The sequence below is a fragment of the Tamandua tetradactyla genome, chromosome 15, assembly GCF_023851605.1.
Source record: "Tamandua tetradactyla isolate mTamTet1 chromosome 15, mTamTet1.pri, whole genome shotgun sequence".
NCBI lineage: Eukaryota > Metazoa > Chordata > Mammalia > Pilosa > Myrmecophagidae > Tamandua > Tamandua tetradactyla.
In genome coordinates, this window is record NC_135341.1 from 71932134 (window position 1) to 71945302 (window position 13169).

Genomic DNA, 13169 nt, shown 5'->3' on the forward strand with positions numbered 1-13169 from the left:
GGGTCATGGCTGGGCATTTAAGACGATTGGTGTGCATTGGACACTTGTCCCCATACACTACTGCTTGACCCTGGAGTTGGGCCATCACCTGGCCTTGTTATTCTCTTCCATATGACATGTCCAAAGGGATGATAGGGATAAGTGATTTCAGAAGGCCGTAGGGGTGGAAAGGGAAAAGGGCAACAAATAAATAGAAAAAAATGGGGATGGGGAGGCACTGGAGGGTGGGGGTAGGGGGTGCGTGGACAAAACACGGATGACCAGAGGAAAAAGAAAGCAAGGATGAAAATCTCTGAGAAGCTGTGGTAGCAAGAAGATTTCCTGAAAACAGAATAGTGCTTCCTTGTCCCCTGGAGAGTGTTATTAGAACCAGAAGGAGCTCATTAAAATACGGCTGAGGCCTAAACCAGCCCTTCACCCAGTGGGCTCCAAGGCCCAAAGACCCCTTTTCCTAACCAGAAAATGTAGAGAATTAACTAGATTTTTTTTTCTAACCTCTTTATAAAGTTTGATGATGACAATGGTGATAATAATAATAATAGCTGTTATAGCGTTCTTACATATAATAATCTAAGAGGTAGTGCTACTTGACAAATGAGGAAACAGGCTCAGAGAAGTTAAGTCACTTGCTCAAAGTTGCACAGGAAAGCCCAGGAGTCCAGTCCAGGCCGTTTGGCTTCAGAGCCACCGCTTTTAACTACCACGCTGTAATTCTGCTTTGTTGAAATAGTTCCCAAGAAGAAAAATCTTTTATAATAACACATCTTCACTTTACTGATGCAGTCGTGGTCCGGCATTTTATTACTAAAATTTTCTCCTTGGGCTCAAGTTGCAGGCAAAAATGACTCTCCCTATCTTCTGAAACCTTCCGGACACCTGAAGTAGATGGAATAGATTGCGGCAAGGAGGAGAGGAACAGTGGCATTACCCCTCTCCTTAAGCCCTAACCCCCAAGAAATAACTTGGACAACACCCGAGGCGCCTAGGGACACCGCCCACCTGTGGAATGGGGGTCAGGAAAGGTCCTTTCTGAAGTCCCACCCCCAGCCATCAGCATCTTGGTGGGAGACCCCCTTCCAGCATCCCGGCTCAAATTTTGGGGAATCCTAGTCTCCCACGCGCGCTCCTGACCGCACACAACCTTGGTGAGGCGGGGTCGACTGGGCGGATCCGTGAACCTCGGAGCCCTAGGCCGAGGGGCGGCTGAGGTCGCTCGCACGCTGGCCACGTGTGCGGTGCGCGGGTTGCCGACCGCTCGGAGGTCGCAGCGCGGAGCGCAGAGGGGCTCGGGACAACGAGAGGGTGCGGGGCGGGCCCGCTGCTCCCGCGGCGGTTGTCAGGGGCCGCGAGGCTTCCCCCGAAGATGCGGCGCAGCATATTTTGCACATGAGTTCAGAGGAAGAGGAAGTGTAGCCGGCGGACGCGCGGCGGCGGCGGCGGGGGCGCGTCGGGGCTGGAGCCGGAGCGCGCCGGGCGCAGGGCGCAGTAAGCGGGAGCGCGGCGGCCGCGGGCTCAGCCGAGGGACCGACGCACCGACCGCTGGTGGGACAGACTTAAGATCTGGCCGCGTCGCCGCCCCCGCCTCCACCCCCTAGTGCCCACGCCCTCCCCGCGCCGGCTCCTCTGCATGGCACAAACTTTCCTCCCGGGACGGAACACGCTGTCTTTGGTAGTCAGCGCCCGCGCCTTCAACTCGGCTTGTCCCGAAAGGTAGGGGGGGGCCGGGCAAGGCTTGGGGTGTCGGTGGGCGTCGGCCCCTTCATGTGACCCACCGGCGGCGTCTCCGGCGGGCAGGGCAAGCCCCGCGTGGCACCTCCCTGCACGTTGCTGGGGCTGGGGCGTGTTCCCCGGGTGTCGGGGCTGGGGAGCTGCCGGCAGAGCCCCTGGCCCAGGTCGGGTGAGGTGGGACCGATCCAGTAGGCGCAGACGTCTTGGGCCAACTTTTTTGGAAAAAAATTATCCTTGGCGCGCTTTGGAGAGCGGGACCTTGAGGCAGCCTGTTGGGGGGTCGTGGACTCTGTAAGCTCGGGGCGGGGGGGGGCATCTGGAAAGGAAGAGAAGGGTGCTTCGAGGCTACAGGTGGGTCCAGAGCCCTGCTGTAGACGCGTCTTCAGCAGAGAGCGGACGAGAGCTGGCCTCGGAGTCCAGGTTTCAGGTGGACGCGAGAGGTGTGGGGGTGGGGGTGACGTCTGGGTGCGCCCTGGGGGAGGGGGCGGGCTTGCTCCCGGCCCAGGAGTGTGCTAGATAGGTTGGAGCAGAAGACGTGCTGTGTGCTCATAGGGAGCCCCAAAGCCTTGGGGAGGTACAGAGACTGGCGCTGAAACCCTTTCTGCAAGGATTTTTCTTCTCTTGTCCTGATTCAGTTCCCAAGACTTAAGGGTCGCCAGGGTGGACGTGGGTCTGGGCGGGGCGGTGGCGAGTGTATTTCAGGAAGCCCCGTTGTTAGACAAGCACAGCCTCCTTCCCGGGCTAGGGTTGGTGCCTTTCACCTCGGGTGTCACCGCCGTTGGCAGGCGAGGCGCTGGACCCTGCCTGGCGCGCTCCCAGACCTCTCTCCCCGTGGCCCACGCTCGCCTGGCCTGCGTGGCTGTGGGGGTGGTGGTGCCCGCAGACGCTGGGTGGTGTTGGTGAGTTTGTTTGGGGGCTTAAAAACAAACAAACAAAACCTATTTTTTAAAAAGAAGGCTGGCACAAATCCCTGTATTTGAGTTGCTGCCCTGGTTTCCAGCAACAGCCCCTTCGTGTAATCGGTTCAGCTGTTTGCAGATGCTGGGTGCGTCTTCCAGCCCCTGCCATCGCGTGTCATCTCAGGATAAGTGAGGTCCTGCCAGGAAGGAAGCAGGGTGTAATGCCAGCGACCTCTGGGCCTGTGGGTAGAACGCCCTAGGCTTCCCACGTGCCCCTGGCCTCTGGGATTCCTAATTTGTACCTCTGAACAGCTGAATTCCCAACGAAGTGCGAGTGACCCCAGATGCCACCAAACTCTGCAGAGGAGTTAAGCAACAAGCTGTTTGGGGCTCTTTGGTGCATATTGTGTGCTAATCTCAGTGAAATCAGTTTAACCTCAGACTGAGCTCTGCATCCTCTTTTGCCTTCAGTGGGGTTTCTGAGGCCTGCCTGAGCATTTCAAGTCCCAGAGCTGAGATGTCATCCCCTGGCTGCATTTGAGTCCCTGGGTTGGTTTTTCTCTGTTTTTTTTGACTGCATGGACATGGGGTAGTGGAGCATTGTGCAAGTAGCAGATAGATTTGGTGCAAGAATTCAAACAGAATAAATTGGGAATACAAGTCAGTGAGTTCTTTTTCTCCCTCTTGAGCAGGAATTTTTGGCTTACGTTCAAATAATTGCTTTGTCTGTAAGGAAAGAGGCAGAAAATCTTTGGCATGAGTGATGTGAGTTCCTGTAAAGCTACTTGTGTTCTTCCAGTCTTCAGTTTTCAGCAAAATTGAAACTGTGTGAGCCTGTGGCTTGGTGGGCATGGCGCTGTGCCAGATTTCTTGCTTGGTGGGCTAAGGAGGGTGCACTGTGACCCATTTTCCCCCAATATCACATTTTCCCCCAATATCACATTTTAATTTGAAACAATTTTAAACCTATAGAAAAGTTTCCATTACAGTGACCACCCCAAATAATCTACCACGCAGAGTATGAGATTCTTCTATATTGCCTTTATCATATGTCTGCCCACCTATCCATCCCTCTGTCCGTCTATCAGTCCATCTTATTGTTTTGTACATTTTGAAGTCCATTACAAACATTGGTACATGTAGCTCCTAACGTTTCAGCATTCATTTTATTATTTAGAGTTCAATATATGATTTTGGCTTTTTAAAGGTAAAATTTACATCCATCTAGTGAAATGCACAGATCCTGAGAGTAACATTTGCATAATGTTTTGACAGATGCAAACACCTGTGTAACCCCAGTCCCTATCAAGCTAGGGAACATTATCGTCACCACGGAACATTCCCTCACGCTGATTCCCAGCCAGCCCCTTCCCCCAGCCTCCTAGCAGCAATTCCTCTTCTGATTGTTTCTCACCCTAGGTTAGTTTTGCCTGTTCTTCTACTCCTATAAATGGAACTCTAGAATTTGTGTAAGATTCCATTCTTGAGGTCCACCCGTGTTGTACGTATCAGGAATCCAGTCTTCTTTATTGCTGAGTTGTCGACCTGGGTATGACTGTCCCACAGTTTATTTGTGTATTCCCCTGTTGATGGACACCTGGGTTAGTCCCAGGGTTTTTTTGTTTGTTTGTTTTTTTGGCTATTGTGAACAAAGCGGCTATGGACATTCATGTACAAATCTTTTTGTGGACATGTGTTCTCATTTCTCGTGGGTGAATGCTTGGGAATGGAATTGCTGGGTCGTGGAGGAGGTGTATGTTAACTTTATAGGAAACTCCCAAGACCTTTCTTCAGTATAGAAGTAGCAGTTTACACTTCTTTCAGCAAAAAATGCCAGCATGAAATTTCATATAGTACTACCCTGTTTTTCCTATCCCCAAATCAGGAGCATGGTTTGATAAGTTGTCTGGGGTCCGAGGGATCCAGAAATTGGGTCCAGCTGAGACAGTCTGGAACATAATGTTTTCAGAGATGGAGGGGCTAAGAGAAATGTCAGACTCTGCCAGTAAAAGGGTTTACACTTAAATTATTGCTGGCCGATGAGGCTGAATATTTTATTTCTAGTGATCTTTAGAGAAGGGAATTCCATAAGGGAATATTCTCCTCTTCATTGTGAAAGAAGATCGAGTACTTTCTATAAAGAGTAAAATAGCTCCCAGACCCTACAGAGTTCCACTAAATAGCTTAGGAACTCCCAGGGGATTTTTGATCTGAGCTTGGTGGAGATTCCCTTTGGATTTCACCGGCTTGGGCAGCTGGCTGTAGAAAGGAGATGTCTGTCCTTGGCGAGGTGAGTCAGATTTCAGTTTTCTGAAGACTCAGAGAGCAGTTTTCCGGTTCAAGCAAGAAACACAGTCTGTCAACACTCCATCTGAATATCCTGGCTGAGAAAATGGGCCCCCGGTCCCCGTTCACCTTAGTTCTTCTGGGGGGGCAGCAGGAGAACCTGATCCTGGCTGGTCCAAGAAATAATTGAGCCTCCCTGAGCCTTCACCTGGTGACTTGGATGAGTGGGAGCCCATGATGAGATTGTTATATCTTGCCCAGTGATACAACTGCGGACCCAGCTTTGAAGGGGTCATAGTTTTGGGACCCTGCACTTGTTTGGGGGCTGCTCCCCTCACTAAAGACCTAGTACAGTGCCAAATAGGGCACGACAAACACTGGCTGAATGGTTTTTCTGACTTGAGGCACCCATTTGGTTGCTTGTCTCCCTGCATGTGAATAACAGGTGCCAAGTTGTCAGGGCCCCAAAACATGTTGTATGAGAAGTCACTTTACCAGAGCCTGGGAAGCAGGTTCCAATGATGTAGGAAAATGTTGACCATAAACTTCCATTTTATTAGCACCTTTCTTATTTTATTACAGATTTTGCTATTGTTATTGCCAAAATTAGAATTAGAGTGACATTTGCTGGGTGCTTACTTTTTGCCAGGAAATGTTAGGCTCTTTGCAGGCATTATCTGAATGTAATCCTCATGAGAGTTGAGCACTATTATTATCTGCGCTTTGGCCTAGAGGAAACTGAATCTTAAGAGAGGTTAAGTAACTTGCCCTAAGTTCATATGCTCTTGTTTCTTAGACCTTAAGGGACGAGACCATGAGGTTCTGGTTTAGCAGATGCAGGTTCTGTGTGCAGGCACAGATTTCTGAACACACAGAATCAAAGGATAGTGGACATGTGAACTGGAGAAGCAGAGCAGAATTGTAAGAAATGATGCACTGAATTCACTTTCCTTCGTCTTTTTTCCTTTTGTTTAACGCTTGCTGAGTTTAGCACGGCTGGGGCCTCCATAGAGATCCTAATTGGCATGGCAATTTAAGATATTGTTGGCTGATTAGAATTATAATTTTATTGTAGAAAGAAAAGATGTCAGCTATGTCGTCTGAGGGTCTTGTTCATAACTGAGCTGTCCAATGTGAAAGCCACTTCCATAGCACAGACATCACATACATGACTACTTGTATTTCTGCTTGTTAGTTAAAATTAAGTGAAAAGTTAAAAATGCAATTCTTCGGTCTCACTTGCCACATTTCAAGTGCTCCAGAGGCGCATGTGGCCAGCGGCCACCATTTCCATCATGGCCAAAATTTTAGTGCTGCTCTATGGTATGCCTTTCCTTTATTCCCTGCAGTTTAAGAATTAGGCAATGAGCTTGGCTAAGGCTTAGGCTATTTTTCACTGACAAAGAGATAAATTTAGCCAGACATCTCTTTTATGTTTACCTTTTAAAGTTTTTCTTTTGTGTGTGTGTGTGTGTGTGTGTGTATGATTTTTCATTCCACTCTTATTCAGTTTTTGACATTAATTTGAGTTTTACTTTTCTCCTGGGTCCCCAAAGGGGCTTTCATTATTATCATTGCATCTTTTTACTGAGGTCCTTTCTCATAAAAGACCAGTTCAGCAGGCAAGCGGTGGCCACCGCTTGAACCCTACTAATCCCTTGCTCTCCAAATAGGAATTCAGTTCAGCTTTTAAATATGCATGTGCGTGACTTACTCCCTACCTGGGCTGAATTCAGGAAGAAAAATCCCTCTCAGCGGGCCAGAACCAAAGAGCTTGGAAATCAGGTCACATCCTGTGGCTGATGGCTACTTGCCAAGGCTGAGATGGAGGAGACACCATTGGGGTACTTGAGGGCTTCATATTGGGATTTTTCTGCGACTGTCCTGCCGTGGTGTAGGGCGTGATGGAGTGAGTTGGCGGCTTCCATGCCCAGCCGTACGGAACAGTGGAGCTGATGTATTGTGGGCCTCCCTGTCTCTGCACACTTCTCTAGAATCAGGTTCCAAGGAGAGGGGAAGCCAGCCCTCAGGTGTCAACGAGCACCGAGGCCAACCAGAGATAGGAAATCAACAGAAGTACGTTTTGCTCACTTTGTTTGATACTGACCAACTCTTAAGCTGCTTTATGATCCTGCATTGGAGGTTTCCAGGCAGCCCTTTAGAAGCCAGCTGCACTTCACTGACAACTTTCTGTGGCTTTTTGGCCCCTAAAATGTTCCTTTTTTGTTGTTGCATAGGCAGAACTCCTTGACTAGCAGAATTCATTCTTTGCAGAAGATTTTCCAGTCTTTTGCATGTGTGTTTTGAAACTTCCTGCTTTGTATTTTTCCCACCATCCTGAGGAATCCTTCAAATTTTATGGAGTGACTCCCAAATCCCTTTGATTTGGGGAAACTCTTGTTATAGGCCTTCTCCATAAAATTGGACAAGAGGGGATTTGGTTAATCATAGACTTTGATTAATGGAACGTGAGCATATCATGTGTTACCGAATTTTCAGAATATGAAATAAAATACAAGAAATTATGCTTATTTAAACACTTTAATTTAGAGAGGTCTTTAGGATCTGGCAGTGTCTTGGGACATCATATAAACATCCTTCTCAGTGTGGGATATTTAGTGCTATAGGCCAGGGCAGGTTAAAAGGAACCTTCATGTTGGGTAACAAGTAGTACTAATAATAGTATTAATCATGGCTAACATTTATGCTGCTCTTTCTGTCTCTGAGCTCTTCTGAGTCCTGTATGTCTATTAACTTCTTTAATCCTCACCCTACAAGTCGATGCTGCGGTTATACCCATTTTACAGTTGAGAAAACTGAGGTCACACTGCTAGGAAGTGAACTTGAGAGCAATAGGCAAATATTCCAAGTGTCTTACTTCACCTTTCGCCAGATAATAAGTGTCTTTCTTATTCCTGAAAGATGTTGAGTAAATCGATATCTGTCTTGCATCTATTAGGGGCAGGTCATCAGGGTGGCTGCAGTTGGGGATGCAGACAATGTGATTACTGTCCTGGAGACGTTTGCAGTCTTTTGGGGAAAGGAGGCATTACTGAAAACTCCAGACCTCTCCCTTCAGCCTCTGGTACATCCAGGTGCCACAGCTCCGCTTGGATGTCTGACTCAATATGTTTAAAGACAAACTCCCGGCCTTCCTTTGACTGCTACCTACCTGGCCCCCAGCCCCCAGCCTTCCCATCTTAGAAGATGGTGGCTCCGTCCTTCCAGTTGCTCAGGAGCCCTCTTTTTCTCATCCCCTGTTTTCAAACCATCAATAAATCCTGATTCGTACCTTCAATACATAACTGGAATTTGCTGCTCACACCTCCGCTTGTGTGGTCAGTCATCGGCCTGAGGGATTCATGCCACCTCTGTGCTCGGGAACCTCCAGTGGCTCCTCTGGCATGCAGGGCGTGCAGGTTTGAAAGTATCATGTACCCCAGAAAAGCCGTGTTTAATCCTGATCCATTCTTGTGGGGGCAGCCGTTTCTTTCAATCCTGATTCAATATTGTAGGATAGAAACTTCTGATTAATTTATCCCCACAGAGATGTGGCAAGCCCAGTTGTGGGTGTGGCCTTGTGATCAGATGGAGATGTGACCCCACCCATTCAGGATGGGTCTTGATTAGTTTATTGGAGTCCTTTAAAAGAGGAAACATTTTGGAGAGAGATCAGAGCGGACGGAGAGGAAGCTGACAGAAACTTCACAGCAGAGGTGACAGGCAGAGAATAGAGACACAGATGTTTGGAGATGCTTGGAGCCCAGCAATTGTCTCCATGAGATGTTAAGCAAACCAGAACCTGGAGAGAGCCAAGGGAAGCCAAGAGATGAAAGCCAGCCCCAGAGAAGCAAAGTGAGGAACCCCCACAGGAAGAGAGGCTGAAAGTAGTGGAGCCCAGGAGCAAGGGACCAGCAGATGCCAGCCATGTGACAGAGTGGTTCCTGACCCATCTGCCTGCCTTGAACTAAGGTATCTTTCCCTGGATGCCTTAGTTTGGACATTTTATGGGCTTAGAACTATAAACTTGCAACTTATTAAATTCCCTTCTGAAAAGTCATTCCATTTCTGATATATTGCATTCCAGTAGCTTAAAACATAGGGTAAAGCTGAGGGCTCCCCACAGCCTGCCTCCCCCTGCCTCTCTGCCTTTATGGATCAGGCCCCCGTCCCAGTAGCAGCATGCCACCCTCCTAGCGGCCCTCCCAGCACTGGCTTGCTTGCATTGGCACTTGCACATCCCCGTGACTCCCTCCCATCACCTTCTTCAACATTTTGCTTAAATATGACCTTCTGGGTGGACCCTTCAGTCTCAGTTTCCTGGGGTTGCCACAGCAAAGGATTAGACTTGGCTTAAAATAGCAGAAATTCATTGTCTCCCAGTTCTGGGGGCTAGACTTCCGAATCCAGGTGTTGGCAGGGCCACACCCCTCTAGAGTCTGAAGGGAAGGTCTGTGCCAGGGCTTCTTCCTGGCTTCTCTTGGCAGGGACTCCTTGGCTCGGAGATGCATCTGCTTCTGTCCTCCACGGCCACCTTCTCGTCTCTTCTCTCCATCTTACAAGGACATCCGTCCTGTTGGACTCAGGGCCCCCCTACTCCAGTATGACTCCATTTGAACTCACTTGAAGACGTTTTTCCAGATCAAGTCACATTCTGAGTCACTGGGGGTTAGGACTCCAATTTACCATTTTGGGGAGCACAGTTCAATCCGTAATACCTTCCCTGGTCGCCTGTTTTTTTAAAAAAAATTGTTCTCCTTCTCTGACATTTCCAATCTCTCCTCCCTGCCTTATTTTTTATCTATTTGACTTTATTATTTTCTTGTTTACTTATTGTCTGTTTCTCTGTTCCTGAATGTAAGAATATAAGGTCCGTGAGGGAAAGATATTATTATTATTATTATTTTTTGCATGGGCAGGCACCAGGAATCGAACCCAGGCCTCCAGCATGGCAGGTGAGAACTCTGCCACTGAGCCACTGTGGCCCACTCCTTATTTTGTTTTTGTCTCTTGTGTTTCACTTGGGCAACCTCAGCACTTATATACCAGCGCCTTGCATTTACTAGATGCTCAACAAATACTTGCTGAGTGAATGCAGGGCTTAGGGAGGCAGGACCGCTGGGGCGCAGCCTTGAGGGAGAGTCACGGTGGAAGGGGAGGGGTGTCAGGTGGAGGTTCCAGTGGAGATAAGGGAATGGTGTCGGGAGTGTTGGGGTGCGTACGAGAAGGAGCAGTGGCTTGGTCCGCCCTGATTCTAGGGTACATGAAGGGGAAGCGCTGGGAGACGCAACTGAAAAAGGAGGGCGGCTGGTGTGATTTGGAGACTAAGGTTTTCCCAGTGTTTTGAATCATGGGTGCGGTGCAGAATGGCTCATCTGCTACGTGTGGGTGACGGGAATCAGGTGGATGACGGGCTGGGGAAAGCCAGGCGTGGGGAAGGGGGGCCGGCCCAGAGAATGAAGTTGGGGGATTGAAAACAGCCGCCCGAACTTGGCAGTGGGTCAGTAAGTGGAGTGAGGACAGTGGCAAGAGCAGGCTAAGGTCCTTGGCATGTTGAGCCTGGATGTTCTGAGGGTGATTAAACAATCCCAGAAACGAGAAATAGGAGGAAGAATAGGCTTTTCAGGTAAGGGGTTGAGTGCTCTTTGCAGTGTGTTTTTCTAGCAGTGCCGAGTGAAGTTGCCGGTGAAGATGTTGAGTCAGGTCCTTGGAGACGGCCGCCCAGAGCTGGAGAAGTCAGGGTGGGGAGGGAAACTGGGCAGGTTCTGCTTAGAGCAGGTTGGGCTAGGTCAGTGAGAAGGGACGTGATTGCTGAAGGGGAGGCAGAACCATTTATGCAACTTCATTAGCACTCCCGGCAGTACCTATGGTGGTGGTTCCCAGACTGTGCCTAAGCACTGTAGGGCGCTGCCATGGGCTCAGGGGGGCACCAAGGGAACGTTTGCATTTTGGGGGCAAATACAATGGTGTTTGATATCTCATAGGAACTGCATGAACTACTAGTTTGGGGTAGTTCCCAAAATCAACATTAGACTGCACCGCATTTTTATCCTGTTTATACCTTCCTATCTTTGTGAAACTGGGTATTGGATGGTTGCTATGAAAATATGGAATGGAAAATTAGGGTAGTGGGGTTCATTCTGATTCCAGAGTTTGAGCAAGTGTGTAGGGCTCAACATGTGCACACATCCCAGTAGTAAGTAATTGTGATTATTTAAGGATAAAAGAAAAATAATTTCCCTTTCAACTTGTGTGTAGTGTTTTTTCAAAAGGCTGCTAAATAGTAGGTCATAATTAGTCATCTGGATCAAATCAGACTGATTGGATTATCTCATTGGCAGAAGAAACGCTCTTAATTGATCACAGATGTGATCACCCACAGCTGCAGTCAGCTGACTGGTGATTTAATCACCCAGCCTTCCGGTTTATCCACCAGCCATGAAATATCCTTGCAGCAGCTGTGAGGCCAGTGCTTGCCACTGGACACCGTCACCTGACCAAGTTGACACCAGAACCCAACAGTCACAATTCTGATGTGCCATCAAGAATGAGAACCACCATCCGAGCCCAGCTTTTTCAAACTTGGCTGTGCACAGGGAGTCACCAAGGGTCTCACTGAAAATGTCAGCTCTGATACAGCAGGTCTGGGGGAGGTGCCTGGGATTCTGAATTTCTAGTAAGCTCCCCGGTGTGGTTGCTGCTACTGGTCCTCTACCACACCTTGAGTAGCAAGTTCTGAGAGGGGCTGTTTGGAGTTCAAGGTGGTTGTGATGGAAACTCACGGGGGAGCAGAAGTGTCCTGTGGATCAGACGTCCACTGAGAGGTGGGGAGGCCATACATGGTGGGGCGGGGGTGGCAGGCAAGTTTTTTTCTTTATGTAATAGGAATACTCCTTGTATTTGTTATCTATTGCTGTATTACAGATTGCTCCAAAACTTGGCAGCTGAAAAAGAACAATAAACATTTGTTATCTCCCACTATTTCTGTGGCTCAGAAATCCAGAAGTGGCTTAGATGGGTGGATCTGGCTTTGGGGTTTCTTATGAGGTTGCAGTTAAGATGTCAGCTGGGTTGAAGGTTGTTTTGGGGCAGAAAAATCAACTCTCCTATGGGTGGCGACTTAATAATGGCTGTTAGCAGGGCACCTCTGTTGCTTGCTGTGGGGACACTTTCATAGGATGTCCTGGTGTAATGGCAGCTGGCTGCCTGGTATAATGGTGATGGGAGAGAAAGCAAAGTCGAGCCCACAGTGTCACTTATAACCTTGCCTCTAAAGTCACGCTCTTGTCATTTGCATAGTATGCTGTGGGTTACACAGTTCAACCCTATTCAGAGTGGCAGGGGACTGTGAATTCCGAGAGGATCGTTGGGAATCAGCTTGGAGGCCAGCTATTTACCCCTTATTATTTCAACTACAAAATCAATGCATGCTTCTAGACGCTCAAGAAAACTGACATGTATATAGAAAACCATAAAGAGAATGCCACTCATAACCTCACAACCCAGAGAAAAGTTCTGTTAGCATTGTGATCTGTGTCCTGACAGTTTAACAAATGATGTGGGTCTGATATGTAAATACACACGTAGACACTCACAAAAAGTGGTACTATGCGATAATACCGTTTTATGTAGATAGTTCTTTACTCTTGGCATTGAATCAGGAACACATTCAATGGATAAATTTCAGTTTTCTGTCATAGGGTTTCTGTCTTAGTCTATGTTTGCAAGATGTCAAAATTTGTCACTATCTGAATAGTTGACTGAATTTTCAAGTTTTCATTTCCATTTCTGGATTGGGAGAGATGTCATTATCATGTAAAGACTTCTTAATTTGGACCATCAGTTCTTACTTTGGGTGACTGAGTGATGTAATAGACACACTTAAGTCTTCAATATGGAATTTGTGTATAGAAATAAAAATGAGTTTACTAGCTGATTCAGCATCATTGCATGTAATTGCCCCACGTCTGGTTGCTTGTCATGGGCTGTTGGCATTTGTTAAAATTAGCTTTGCAGTCTGCTTCAGATCACTGGCAGGTGTGGTAAATGAGGGCTCACTCTTAATGAAACTAATTTGTATTTGAAAATATAACTACATGTATTGCCCCCATTATTTAAATGTATGCCTGCTAGTTGGTAGTAAAAACGAACTTGTAAACTAGGATTTTTGTAAACTCTAGCTGAAAACTAAGCTTTTAAGGGAATGATTCTTTTTGAAATGGTTTTCCATTGTTTTATGGGCATCTTAGGAAGCAT

The 13169-nt window shown here is 47.8% G+C and overlaps 1 protein-coding gene across 2 annotated transcripts in view; it reads left to right on the plus strand.

The window, feature by feature from the left end:
* Positions 1-1481: 1481 nt before the first annotated feature.
* RFTN1 (raftlin, lipid raft linker 1) overlaps positions 1482-13169 on the plus strand; it is a 255311-nt gene continuing 243623 nt past the window's right edge. The window contains exon 1 of one of the 2 annotated variants that reach the window (XM_077130048.1): positions 1482-1710. The gene's annotated coding sequence lies outside the window, so the exon portion shown is untranslated. Of the gene's footprint in view, positions 1711-1852; positions 1893-13169 lie in introns of those variants that run through there. The other variant, XM_077130049.1, reaches the window with a different exon arrangement.